This window comes from Pinus tabuliformis, chromosome 9 (genome assembly GCF_031772625.1).
Source record: "Pinus tabuliformis cultivar Carrire ecotype Pingquan chromosome 9, CPIR1, whole genome shotgun sequence".
NCBI classification, from domain to species: Eukaryota; Viridiplantae; Streptophyta; class Pinopsida; order Pinales; family Pinaceae; genus Pinus; species Pinus tabuliformis.
In genome coordinates this window covers 461,650,107-461,665,509 of record NC_142307.1, presented here as the reverse complement: position 1 = coordinate 461,665,509, position 15,403 = coordinate 461,650,107, and the positions used below count along the sequence as shown (strand labels likewise).

General features: G+C 38.5%; 1 pseudogene; it reads right to left on the bottom strand.

The window, feature by feature from the left end:
* Nucleotides 1-3,557: 3,557 nt before the first annotated feature.
* On the bottom strand, nucleotides 3,558-3,911 carry LOC149149192 (nitrate reductase [NADH] 1 pseudogene; annotated as a pseudogene).
* Between the last annotated feature and the right edge of the window lie 11,492 nt (nucleotides 3,912-15,403).

Here is a 15,403-nt window from a genome sequence, read left to right as displayed (position 1 = left end):
AAGGTACCTTTCTAATCTCCACATCATATAAATATGTTTTGACCGTTCTCAACAAAAGCATCACTATACAACCCTAACTTGGATGTTTGTATGTTGCAGACGTTTCCATAAATTAATGATAAATCTTTTAGTGAGAAATTAATGTGGCTAATCTGCTCTTCCGACATTTTCGAAAGCTATTTAGCATTCTAATCTTTTCTGCAGCATTTCCGAAAGCAATTAATCATGTTACTATTAATGATATGAAATTTAGATTTTACTATGATATGAACGCTTTTAGATATTGTTATATAATTTTTGTTTTAAAAAGTTAAAAATGGATGAAGATTTATGTTATAAATAACAATATTGTTTTATATATGAATTTTTTTTGTTAAGATAAGATATTTTAATATTGTATATAAAAAAAAATAATGTGAATTATTAATAAAATATTTTAAATTAATAAAAATTAATATTGATATATAATTAAAAATATATAAATAATAAAAGTTATTTTATTTTATATGCTAAAATGTCTTTATATATTTATGAAGTAAAAAAAATAATGTAAATTAAATATATATAATATATCATTTAAAAAATATGTATATATCATAAAAAGTTAAGTTTTATGGTTAAAAATTTTATTTGGTCCTATATGTATTTTATTTAGTATTCAAAAATACAATTTAAACAATGAAAATTAATACATTGTATTTGTATGTTACGAAATCTGATTACTCTCAACTCGTGTTAGATTTGTAATTAAGAAAGTTAAGTATATATTATATGTTAAATCTAAGATTTTTGTTATTCATATTATAAATATTTGTTTTTAGCATTAATCACATCATTAGGATTTGGTGGATGTTTCGAACCAACTAATGTGGTTCATCACCTTGTTGTGAGGATGAACCACATTAGTTTGTTGGAAACGTGGACCAAATCTTAATGAAGTGATTAATTCGAAAAAATTTATATATATTAAATATCATTTTAAAAAAATTATGTATATATCATAAAACAATTAAGATTTTATGCTTGAAAATTTTAATTGGTCTTATATGTATTCTATTTAGCATTTAAAAATACAATTTAAATAATGAAAAATAATCTATTGGATTTTGCACTCTAAAAAAGAAATTTACATGTGTTGAAATTTAATCCGCTCATGGTAAATTCATAATTAAAAAAAATTAAATATATATTATATATCTTTTGAAATTAATTTATTTATATATCATAAAAAAATATTAAATTTTTATAGTTGAAAAATTTAATTGATCTTATATGTATTGTATTTAATATTAAAAATACAATTTAAACAATAAAAAATAAAAAATTATATTTTATACTTTAAAAAAAATTCACATATAACTAAATTTAATCTTATAATTAAATAAATCTATTAAAAAATAGAAAACATTTGAAAATTTATACATTTATGATAAGAAAGAACCTGGGGAATTTCTTGTCACTCACTGAAATAATTTCATATGCCATCGATTGCGTTGAAATATATGTACTCTCATTTCGCGGATACTACTAGTTTTCTCTATTTTTCAGTCACATGAAAAATATGGCTCGCTGCTTGGAATACAGCGAGATACATGTTCTTTCTGAATGGAAACCACTCCATCCATGCGTCCTCTTCCAAAAGGTCGACTGCAAGAAAATTGACACATATTTTGTAAATCAGCATATCGTGCTACGATAGCGAGATTTAAAGAGAATAATTTTTTCCTGCTCTATCATTTTTTATTTAAAAAAATATTATTAGTTTCATACATATTTTTATTTAAAAAGTTTTGTCCGTCATGGATTTCAATTTAAAAATTTAATTTAAAAATAATTTATTTTACCACAATGAATTACATTAGTGGATTCGAAAAACGTTCACAAAAATTTAATTGTGCGATTATTTAATATTTTTTATTAAATAATTTATATAGAAAATAAGTCGCGATAACGTTCGGCTCCTGTGAATTACAGAAACTTCCGAAGTGGAAGAGGTTTCTACTTTTGAAAAAATGTGAATTTACTCACTGGGATTTAAATCCATCTATTCTGCCCAACGTGGTGAGTGATTCTAATTAGAACCGTTAGAACAACAGGTAATTCTCAACAAATTTGATTCCAACGATCCACCGAGGTTTAAATGCATAAATTCTGCCCCGTGCTGGTAATTGTTTCTTGTGATTATAGGAAATGCTGGTAGCCGGAACGATAGCGATTGATTTACCATGGCTCCTGGAGGTATAATTATGATACGTGAATATTGCTTGTGTTAATAACTATGGCGTTAAATTAAATTTCTGAGATAGATGCTTATCATTATCCAACCTCTGTTGGATCCTCTCGTCTTTGTGGTGGACTGCATCTGCCCTAATATTCTGCCTTGTGTTTTAACTCCTATGTTGTTCTATTTTCAATTTTACTAAAACAATTTACTATATCCCAAAAACTTGTAGTATCCTCAATTTTGATTTTCAGCATTAGAGATGTGTCTTCGGAAATGATTCAATTCGGGCATTGGGATTTAGAAGGAAAAAGTAAAAATTGCCGTCGAGTGGAATATGCGGTCCATATGAAAGAATGAATTCGAATTCCTCGAAGAAAATCAAATTGGTTGAGGGATCCACAAGGATGTATGGCCAACAATTATAAAAAGAAGGAATGAGGGAGCAAAGGGGTCTTTTGTCTATTTGAAAATCGAATTTCCCTTAGTTGTTTAGTGGAGCCAACATTCCCACAACAGCGTCCCAAAGAGAGAAGATCAACCTTTCTTCGGTGGACTTTGAGTGTCACCCAAGGAAGACTTTGCTTCACCACACAGACCGGAAAAAGCATTAGTTGTAGGCCATACACATTTCTGGAGTATAACAAGCGATCTAGGAGCCACCACTGCGTAGAGGGAGAATTCACTGGTCATTTGTAGAGCATGGTTGTAGCGAAATTGTCCGGAGAAGCTACAGGAGCATCCTTGTTGAGAAAATTTACTGCAAATCGTCAATTAATAGCAACAACCATAAACACAAACAGAAATGTTTATCTGGGAAAACCCCAAATCCGGGGAAAAACCCAATCATAATGAAATTTCATTATCCTTGGCCAAAACCCTGGCCAATCTGGCCAAGTGAGCTTTCACCGCTCAGCTCCAGGCCCTTGCATTACAATGAAGTCCTTTCAGCCTTTTATAGGCTTCATTACATATAATACCATGGGCAGAATACCATGGGTGCACAGTACCATGTGCCCCAAAACCATCACTGTTTAACCTGGTCAACTTTGACTCTATCCTGAGTGAAGTTTACTTAACAATTCCCCCCTTAAACTTGACTTGGGGTTCCTTGACTAACTCCAGCCAAACTTGCTAAGTGAGACAATCCCACTCACTCTAGCCCTTACCCCCCTTCAGAGTTTTTATCCGGGGTATTGTTAACCCGACATCCCCCCTATCACCTAGGTCTAACTCAGACTTTACCAGTGATTACCAAGGGGTACACATGCCTTTACTAGGTCTTACAGTAGTATGCCCATTTACATGCAATAAGTTTGACTTCATTAAATTTTTTTTATTCTTGCTGCTCCTTTCTTCTATTCCCCCCGCAGACGAGCGTGACGGGAAGCTCACGGGGTTTGAACTCATCCAAGAGCTGACGCATGGTAAATTTCATGGGTCTCTTTACAAACCCAGAGACTTCTACAGTCCAGTCTTCGAAATTCCCGCGTGGGACGTAGCCATGATTGCGCACATAATGCAGAGACGCAGGGGTAACGAACCCGGCCTTCATCAGCTGGCAGAGCGGTGGCTCGGAATTGAAGGGATGTTTTCCGGTGAGACGAATCAACTGGGCATTCCTCTTAATCCATTCATCGGCAGTTCCAATGTCCCGGGGATCTGTATTTCCGACTTGATCGTCTTTCATCTGGTCCCTATTGGATCGCTGACAATCTGAACTAGTTCATCGAGTTCTTTATGCCAGATCATGATGATCCGGCCTCCTCGGCCTCTCCTTGCGGCCTCCGGGCAAGTCCGGTCTCCTACGATCCGCAACCGATGCCACGATCTCTGAGCAGCTTCCTCACGCGGTCAATCAGGGATCAATGATCATGGATCAGCGATCCTGGTGCAGTGATCCTGGAGCAGCGATTTCACAAAACAATTCGGAGAATTTCGACTCCTCCTCTTCAGCGCAGACTCCTCCTCCAATACACGGTCGAGCTATGGCATTCAGGCAGATCTGCTCTCAGCTCAGGTGGCTCGGTGGAATCTCCACATGGATTCGGATCCTCCACAACGATTCGGATTCAAATCACCATGTTCGCGATTAAACGTACTGGATCTCCAAAAACGCAGATCTCCTTCTTCCTCAGAACGCTCGACCACACCAGGATGCGCTTCAGCCATTTCACCATTCGGGCTCCGATAAATCCTGGAATTATCATTCTCACCGGAAACCCATGATCCGGTTGCAGAAATTCGCCGTTCTGCAAATACGCGAGCATCAAATCCTCAACCATGGCTCTAATACCAATTGTTGAGAAAATTTACTGCAAATCGTAAATTAATCTCGGAGAGTTATCAGAGGAACAGAACACAACAACAACCATAAACACAAACAGAAATGTTTATCTGGGAAAACCCCAAATCCGGGGAAAAACCCAATCATAATGAAATTTCATTATCCTTGGCCAAAACCCTGGCCAATCTGGCCAAGTGAGCTTTCACCGCTCACCTCCAGGCCCTTGCATTACAATGAAGTCCTTTCAGCCTTTTATAGGCTTCATTACATATAATACCACGGGCAGAATACCATGGGTGCACAGTACCATGTGCCCCAAAACCATCATTGTTTAACCTGGTCAACTTTGACTCTATCCTAAGTCAAGTTTACTTGACAATCCTTTCACCATTTTCAGGACTGTAGAGGGTAGCTACAGACAAGAGGGTCATCCCATATGCAGCTCTCATTTTATCACATGTAGGATTGCGTCATCTCCTCTATGATTGCGCAGTAATTGGAGTGAGATTTTTTGGGGCAGCATTATCGTGAGAATTTTAGAGTTGGGGAAATGAGATTTGGAGGGCCCTTTGAGCAGGATTGTTGGAATTGGGAGTGTAGAGATTGACAAGATCAGTGATAGCAATAGAATTTGGAGGGCCAAGCTTTGGAGGGACAATTTTTTAAGGTTGGAGCCAATGGAAACCCTTTTTAGGTTTTTCTTGGTTTTGGGCAAGAATCACAATGCCAAATTCCTAGAATTTTCTGGGCAGTCTAGAGTGGGAAAATCAGGGGGCGAAGTCAAGCAATAGTGCAATTTTGGTTCAACAACGCAGTTTTCTGGAGCAATTGGTTATTGCAGTGATTGGGCTTTCTTGTACTCATCACGTGGTTCTTGTAGCTTGCCTTATGCAAGCCAAAGTGAACTTTCTCCAACACATTTATACCACAACAAATATTATTAATAAAATTTGGCCAGTTTGGAGATTTGCAGAAATTTCTCGTTTATGTGTATGCATTTCTGAATTTTTCTGTGTTATTTATTTTTGCATGTCTTTATTATCATTGTAAAGTTTTATTACGAACATTACAGTGGTATCAGAGTATGATCTTGGCCAGTTGCAAGGAAGCCAATAAAATCATGGGAGATTTGGTTGTGTATGCACTGTGATGGGCGAACCATAGAAAAACCCATGGGTCAAGGGAGAGTGAGTAACATTGAGGAAAAAATGGCCCTTACCCACTTTGATGGCTTTGCTAGGAGTTATGTCAGAAATTGGGTACAAGAACTGGACACATATTCCTAGCTAAACTCGATGAGGGAGACAGATGTTATTAGACATGCCACTTTGCACTTGGATGGAGGAGCTATGGAGTGGTGTTACAGAGGGTTGATCCCTTTGGATCATGCACATATCACATCCTACACAAAGTTCACACAGAGACGCTTGGAGAAATTTGATCAAAAGGACACCAAATATTTTCAAAAGGAACACACAGGACAAGGACAGTTAGAAGATGAGTCCATGAGGCATTTCTGCTGGTGGAGACCAGGCTTTAGATATCAAAATCCCGAGGAGGAGGTTGATCAGGAGGACACGAAGGATGATGAGGGGCACATTGATGTACCCAATATGGAATAGGAGTCACCATTATTGTAGACCTCTCTGATAGCACCAATTGACATCTTAACGAAGAGAGTGGATCATACACCTATAGAGCCATCTAATGATGTAGTGTCTGTCGTTGATGAGGTGCCATCCGTTACTGAGGTATCCATTGATGAGGTGTCCAGGACCATGTTCAAATTTTCAGTGAGGTAAATCTATAGAAGATTAGGTAGGTGCAGGGAGACACATCCATTAGTGAGTTGATGATAGGGACAGAAGTACCCAGAGTCTTGATAGAATTCTCAGACGACAACTACCTACATCAACATGGAGAGCACCTTGAGGACCATGAGCTAGATGAGGATGTTATGCTCGATGAGCTACTTATTGAGGGACAACTCGGGACTCTTGTTATGCCCATGGTAGAGGAGGATGGGCAATCATTTGTCGGACTTGTCATCGATGGGGAGAAGATAGATGCCCAAGTAGCCAACAGAGCTGCAGTACTTCCAGTCACTAGCCCTCTTCAGGCTTATGTAGATGGGGCTTGCAGTATTGCTAGGTTACCTCTACACGTTGGAGGGAGATTGGTTGGATTACCCAGTCAAGTTGTATATGATGACCAGGCTAGTGAGACGAGGTGGCATGAGCTACATAGGGTGAAAAACTCGCATGATGGACTTGCTACATACTTGGGGACTTGCATTTGATCCCTCTCATGGGGTTGGGTGTCATGAGGTATTGAGTTGGTACCTAATAGGGATGACTAGGTTTTTGGATACATCCATGGTTGGGAGCATAGCTTGGCAAGAGTCATGGTTTTCCATAGGGGCTTGAGGGTTAGATCATCATTGGGATCCAAGTAGGACTCCCCACCACTCCATGGATTGGTTCAGTTAGGGGAGTAGCAGGATGGTGGATCCAGTGATTAGACTCACCCCCATTTTCATATTCTCACTAGAGTTTTGGACAACACCCATGATAGGTCAAGCTGACCAAGGAGAAAGAAACCTCCATGAGTTTTATTGGAATGTTAGTCATGTGTGGGGGCATAGGATGATTGGTGTACCTTGGGAGGAGGTTGTCAGAGGAGGTGGCATCTACAGGCCACCATATAATTCACTTGTATGGAGAGGAGGATTTCCCATGGATGTGTGGGGTACAACGGTCACTGAGGAGTAGCACCTTAGGGACATCCCCATAGGTACTTAGGGAGATTCACGTGTTATATCTCTCAAGGAGGATTAGGAGGGGAGGTCCACTTACATGAGGTTATGGAGATCCATTCACCAGAGGACATAGTGATGTGACAGTGGACGTGATGATGTCAGTTAGATGCGGGTCAAAGCTCATTGTCATAGCTTTAGGCCATGATGTCTAAGGATGTGTAGGAGCATCTAGCATTGAGCAATGGTTGGAAAGTGGACATGGAGGTCCATTTTCATGTGTCGTAGTGTGTTGGATTGCGCTATGGAGTAGGAGGAGTGACTCGCATCACATTGGGTATGGAGATACTTGGTGGTATGCAGTGGCATCTATTGTGGCATTGTGGGTTCTTGGAGCATTGCCTCCAAGGATACTTATGGGCAGGAGCATTAGATGTACCATCAGGAGCAGCTCACCTTGGATGGAGGAGGAAATTGTTGAGCATCTGGGGATGACATGCTCAGTAAAGACAAGTATTCAATTGGGTTATCGACAGATATGAGGTGGAGAGAGGGATGTCCATAGGATTACTCTTCAATTCCTCGACAAATTCTTGATCATAGCCTTGGGGACCTACCCACCCATCACTCTCTAGTATTTCTTACAGCGACAAAGTGTTTGGTTGTTTCCCGTTGATACTCTCATTATAGGAAATAGGACATGGGAGGCTCACCCTAGGTAGTTGGATGAGACATCGTGTGTCATTGGTAGGAGGGAGACTATCCAGTTGAGACATTTGGTGGGGGCACGGGATGACATATACAAGCTTAGGTATGGTGTGGTTTACTACTGAGGTAGCATATGTTCCACCCTTGGGCTCACACTTGGGGAGGTGATTGTGTTATGAAACCAACTCACAAAAAGATAGAAAAGAGAGATCCACGCCTTATAATTCAGCCTCTTCGAGGGGGAAACCTCCTTTACATTACATAAATGAACAATTCTTGGATGATACAAATGACAAAACCTCCTTTCTATATATAGGAGTCTAAAGAGTCACAATATAATCCAGCCGACCTAACAATAATAATATAAAGCCACAAAAATAACAATAGAGGGATTCTATGGGGCACAGAAATAACAATATGGGGGTAATAGGGGCACAACAATATAAATAGGGGGTATAACTACAATAGTAATGGGGTAATCACTAGTATTATAGGGACCCAAAATGCCCCTCTCCTTAAAAAAAAGTGTTGTCCTCAACGCTTCAGTAGTTCTGGATACTTCTGCATAAAATTCTCATCATCCCATGTGGAATCTTCAGTGGATAAGTTCTTCCACTTGATAAGATACTCTGAAATTGATCGATTTCGTAGTTGTCGAGTTCTTGTTTCTGTGATTGCTTCCGGTTCCAATATAATTTTTCCTTCCTCATCAAGTTCTAGAAATATTGTTTGAATTGGGAGCTTGTCACCTATAACCTTCTTTAAACATGAAACATGGAAAACTGGGTGCAATCGAGAAGCTGCAGGAAGCTCCAATTTGTATGCCATAGTACTAATATTTTCCAACACCTTGTACGGACCATAATACTTTGGTGATAATTTATTATCCTTCTTAGCTTGCTTTAGGGACATTTGCTTATATGGTTGTAGCCGTAGGAATACCCAATCACCTACATCAAAACTTCTTTCACTGCGATGTTGATCTGCCTGTTGTTTCATTCTATTTTGTGCCAACAGGAGGTTATCCTTTAAGAGTTGGAGGACTTGTTGTTGATGTTCGATGTGATGTTCCACTCCCTGAACCTTAGAATTTTCTCTTAAATATGATGTGATGGATGGTGGTTGATACCCATAAAGTGCCATAAATGGGGTCATTTTTGTTGCTGTATGGAAGGAAGTGTTATACCACCATTCAGCCAGAGGCAACCATTTGACCCATTGTGTCTGTTTATCAGATACAAAGCAACGAAGATATCCTTCCAAACATTTGTTTACTATCTCAGTTTGCCCATCAGATTGAGGATGATAAGATGAGCTATGAGCTAACTGAGTCCCAAGACAAGAAAATAATTTTGTCCAAAAATTTCCAGTGAAAATGGGATCTCTGTCACTTACAATAATCTTTGGGTTTCCATGTAGCTTTTGAACTATTTCCATAAATGCAGTAGAAACTGTACTGGCTTTAAATGGATGTGATAATGCACAAAAGTGTGCATACTTGGTAAGTCTGTCAACTACCACCATGATGACACTCTTTCCCTCAGACTTGGGTAAACCTGTGATAAAATCCATTGAAACCTCCTCCCAACGTTGGCTTGGAATGGATAAAGGTTGTAATAGACCTGGTGTCTTAATTGTTTCAACTTTATTTTGCTGGCAAACCAAACATTCCGCCACAAACTTTTGAATATCTGATTTAAGGCCATCCCAAAAAAATTCCTTCTTAACCCTGTGGTAAGTTTTTAAAAATCCTGAGTGCCCTCCTAAGGGAGAAGTGTGCAATTCCATAAGAATCTTTTGTTTTAGCTGGGAATTCTTACAGAGGTATAAGCGATCTTTGTACCATAACGAATCATTTTTCCAGCTAAATGTATCAGAAGTACTGGAATCTTGTTGTAGCTTTTGAATAAGTGCCCACACTTCTTCGTCATTCTTCCATTCCTCCCTTGCTTCGTTTATCCAATCTGGTTGGATAATAGAAATGGCACACAACAATGCTTCCACATCCTCATCCTTTCTTGAGAGTGCATCTGCCACCACATTTTGCTTCCCTTTTTTGTAGATGATTTCAAAGTCATAACCCAACATCTTTGTGACCCACTTTTGTTGCTCTTCAGAGGATAATCTTTGTTCTAAAAAGTATTTAAGGCTATCATGATCCGTTTTTACCTTGAAGTGTCTTCCCATTAGGTAGGGTCGCCATTTCTTAAGTGCATGGAGTATTGCCAACATTTCCTTCTCATAAATAGCTTTGCTTAAAAACTTTCCCTTGATTGGACGACTTTCAAAAGCAATGGGTCTTTCATCTTGCATTAGAACAGCACCAATTCCATTTCCTGAAGCATCACATTCCACAATAAAGGTTTTTGTGAAGTCCGGCGTAGCTAAGACCGGTGCTTGGCACATTGCCTCTTTAAGATTTTCAAAGGCCTTTGTTGCTTCCGAAGTCCATGAAAATGAATCTTTCTTCAATAATGTTGTTAGAGGTGTTGCTATTCTCCCATAATTCTTAACAAACTTGCGATAATACCCTGTCAACCCAAGAAATCCTCGCAGATGCTTTATGGATGTGGGGATTTTCCATTCCTTAATGGCTTTAATTTTGCTAGGGTCTACCTTAACTCCTTCATGAGATACAATATGACCCAAATATTCCACCTCCTGGACTCCAAAGAAACATTTGGATCTTTTTGCATATAATTGTTTCTCCTCCAATAGTTGTAACACCCTGTCAACATGTTCAACATGATCCTTCCAAGACTTGTTGTAGATTAGTATATCATCAAAAAATACTAACACAAATTTTCTAAGGAATGGTTTGAAAATTGAATTCATCAAACCTTGAATGTTGAAGGTGCATTGGTAAGGCCAAAAGGCATGACCAAAAATTCATAATGACCCTCATGAGTTCTAAATGCCGTTTTCGGAATGTCTTCAATCTTCATTCTAGTTTGATGATATCCCGAACGAAGATCCAACTTGGTGAAGTAAATTGATCCATGCAATTCATCCAGTAATTCATCAATAACAGGAATGGGGAACTTATCTTTAATAGTGAGCTTGTTGAGCTCCCTATAATCTAGACACATGCGCCATGATCCATCCTTCTTGTGCACCAATACTACTGGAGCTGAGAAAGAACTTTGACTCGGTTGAATTATACCAGCCTCTAGCATTTCTGCAACCATACGTTCAATTTCACTTTTTTGGACATATGGATATCTGTACGGCCTGATGTTTGGAGGAACACTTCCTGGAATCAGATGAATAGCATGATCATGATCACGCATAGGTGGGAGACCTTTGGGAGTCTCAAATACCTTGGAATGATTGTCCAGAACTTTTTGGAGATCTAGAGAAATAGATGATTCCAATGTGGAAACATCTAGCGAACATAATTGTGCAATTACACCTCTTTGCTCCTTTTTTAGAAGCTTTGTCATGCCATTAGAGCTGATTATCTTTCCTGGTTTCCCTGCAATACCCCTTAATTCAACTTCCTTTCCTTCCACAGAAAATTTCATGAAAAGTTCTTGAAAATTAAAAGCTATTGTACCCAGGGATTGTAGCCATTGGACTCCTAGTACAACATCAACACCTCCCATTGGAATGGAAAGCATTGGGCTAGTCAATACATATTCTCCCATGGATATCTTGATATTATGGCACTTTCCAGAACAATTTATTGTTCCTCCATTTGCAATCATCACTTGACACTCTGGTGCTGGATATAGGAAGCAATTCAATTCTTTTGCTACCCTACAATGAATAAAATTGTGGGTGCTTCCTGAATCAATCAACACTATTACCTTTTTCTTCTTGATTTGTCCTTCTATCTTGATGGTTTGAGGAGTGGTAATTCCCGCCAATGCATTACAAGATATGGTCGGATTTATTTGTTCTTCATCTAGGATTTGTTCCTGGAATATATCCTCTTCTTTTGACCTTTCTTTCTCCTTTTCTTCTTCCTCTTCACAATTTATGTAGAATAATTTCTTCTCAGCACACTTATGACCTTTTGTGTATTTGCTATCACAATTGTAACAAAGCCCTTTTGCTCTTTTTTCTTCCAATTGTTGTGGTGTCAACCTTGTAGGTTGTGGAAGACTATGGGCAACAACACTTCCGTCTTTATAGTTGTGAATGGTATGCTTCCTACTTGCCATAATTTTGCTTTCCATTTTTCTTGCTAACCTGAATGCCTTCTCTAATGAATCAGGTTCCCAAAGATGCACATCATGTTGGATATTATCCTTTAAAGACCCTATGAACACATCAATCCTATGCTCCTCTAGAATATCTTTTACCCTTATGTTCAATTTTTGGAACTCCTCAATGTGCTCCATTATTGAACCCTTTTGTTTGAGACTTATCAATTGGCTAAAAAAAGTGTTGCTTTTTGTATCCTCATAATGTGCTATCAATTCTTCCGTAAAAATTTCCCAAGTGATAAATTGTTTACGAGAACAAAGCCATTGATACCATACAAACTGATTTGGTTCCAAATATAAAGTTGCCATACGTACCTTTTGTGTCTTTTGCACATTATTGAGATCGAAGAATTGCTCCATCTGTAATATCCATGTGGCGGGATCCTTGCCATCAAACTTCCTCATATCGATTTTTGGAACATGGTGAGTCTTCGATCCAACATTAGAGTCTATGGAATCATGATTAACATTTCTTTTGTTCTCATCATGAGTTTCCTTTACTACCTTTTCACCATTAGTGACCCTTTCTTGTAGCAACTTCTTCAATTCTTCCATGTCTGTCTTCAAATCTATCTTCAAATTTGCCATCGAATCCTCCATCTTAGCTTCCATGCCCTTTATCTTAGATTCCACGCCATTTACCTTAGCTTCTGTTAGCTTTTGTGAGCGTGACATTTGTTGCACTTGTTCTTGTAATTTTGATATATCATGTAGCATTTCTTCCTCTTCTTCATGAGTCATGCTAGATATTTCAGGTTCCTTACTAGGTGTTTGCATTTTCTTTCGTCGGGGCATCAGTTATCGATAATAATGCTTTACTATGCCCTTTGAATTCCATTAAACCAAGCTTACACAAAAATTAAAAAAAAAAACTACACACCTTTTTTCACTTTCTAGAAGCCTGATATTGAATCTGATGTATCTCTGTAATTTTGGATCATCCAATTCTGAAATTGCTACCTGTAGTATCCTTCTACGTCCTCTTTCCAATGCCAGAAGTCTGAGCCAAATTGGATTCTCCAAGGAAGAGTTATGTGAAATCTCCCACAGTGACTTGCTTTTAGACTGGTTCAGTAGAGCGAACTTGTACGACGTGCCACGAGTCCCTGTTTCAGCCTTTGAATCTGAAACACATGTACAAGAAACTGCTGTCCGTCCTCTTTTCATACCTTCTTACGAAATTTCAATCTGATCCCCAGAGAGCAAGTTATGACGATTTTCCCCAGGTCACCTGTTTTTAATCTAATTCAGGAGTCTGCAAAAAGACCAACTTCCTCAGATCATATCTCCGCAAATATCGCGTGAAACGCTCTGCAATTTGGACCCAAGGTTCAGTGCGATTTCTTCTCAAATGGGTTTTTTTTGCAACTTCTGAAACGTCACAGAAAAAAAGTTATAGCAAACATTCCATGATGACCTGTTTGGAGCAGGGAAACCCTAGAATCCAAAGCTCTGATACCAAATGTTATGAAACCAGCTCACAAAAAGATAGAATATCCACGCCTTATAATTCAGCCTCTTCGAGGGGGCAACCTCCTTTACATTACATAAATGAACAATTCTTGGATGATACAAATGACAAAACCTCCTTTCTATATATAGGAGTCTAAGGAGTCACAATATAATCCAGCCGACCTAACAATAATAATATAAAGCCACAAAAATAACAATAGAGGGATTCTATGGGGCACAGAAATAACAATATGGGGGTAATAGGGGCACAAAAATATAAATAGGGGGTATAACTACAATAGTAATGGGGTAATCACTAGTATTATAGGGACCCAACAGATTGCGAGGGAGTTTCATGATGAACTTTCAACAATACAGTCTGAGGAATTATATGAGCATGAGGTGTAGTCGATGGTAGACCTCGTTTATAAGCATATGTTTAGACTGCAGGCGGTATCGGGGTGCACTTTTCGGAGGTAGGATCACATTCTTCACGATGTGGTATGGCAAGGTAGATTTACCCTATTGTTGCTCAGGACCGATATTGGTAGTGGATGGGTAGGTATTGGCATCTTGGATATGCTTGGGAAGGATGAGCTTCGCCTTTACATATTTTTCACCATTAGGTCCTAGGAGAGGAGGATACAACCTGCACACGATGGGAACCATGTCCTAATTAGAGTGGCACAACATCAACATGGTGGCACCCTTCTGACACCAACAGAGTGTAGATTTTAACACCATACAAAAATTACCTACATATGAATTCTAAAAAACAAAAAATAAACAATGGCGAGAGAATAAAACATAAAACAGATATACACAGAGATTTTTCCTTGAATCCCAATACTGGGACTACCAGATTGATTTTTCATTATATTCCTTTCAATGTTATAATACATATATATATATATATATATATATATATATATATATATATATATATATATATATATATATATATATATATATATATATATACATGTCGATGCATCCATAAGCCCCAATCCATTAACTGTGGATTAGAACATAACTGTAGTTGCATTGACCGGATCTACAAAATACCATGGACAAAAAACCGTCATGCCCAAAACCATGTGCGAAATGCATGAACAAAACCATAGGTAGGTCTCGCCATCTAAAATAGGGTATAAATGTTTTTTCCCAAGGCGTTGCCCTGGACCCCATGCAGTGGGGCTACCGCCCCCCTGTGACTCCCCACGCATGGGGTAGTCATGCAAAAAATATAACACACACCCAATACAAAGAACTCGAGCATCACGGTACTTCGCAACTCAACAACCTTTATGGATGAGATGGTTTTTACAAGGAGATATCATTCAGATCTTCCATTGGGATTTAAGGAGTATTTTATGGCGTGGTTGAGTTCATTGACATGGTAGGTCAATCATCAAGATGACATCTGGAGAAGTTCATGTGAGAAAGACTTTATATCCACAGGGATTGGGTGGTATCTTCAAGAGTGTATCTATTTGAAAATCGAATTTTCCTTAGTTATTCAATTGAGCCAACATTATGTTCTTTAGCACAAGAGTTCCCCAAGGAGATAAGCTCAACATTTCTCTAGTGGACTTTGAATTCCACCCAAGGATAGATTTCCTTCACCACAAAGACTGGAAGAAGCATTACTTGCAAGTCATACACATTTCTGGAGCATATCACGTAGTCCAAGAGCCACCATTGTGTTGAGGGAGAATTCACCAGTCATTTGTAGAGTGGGGTTGTAGGGAAATTGTTTAGAGAATCTA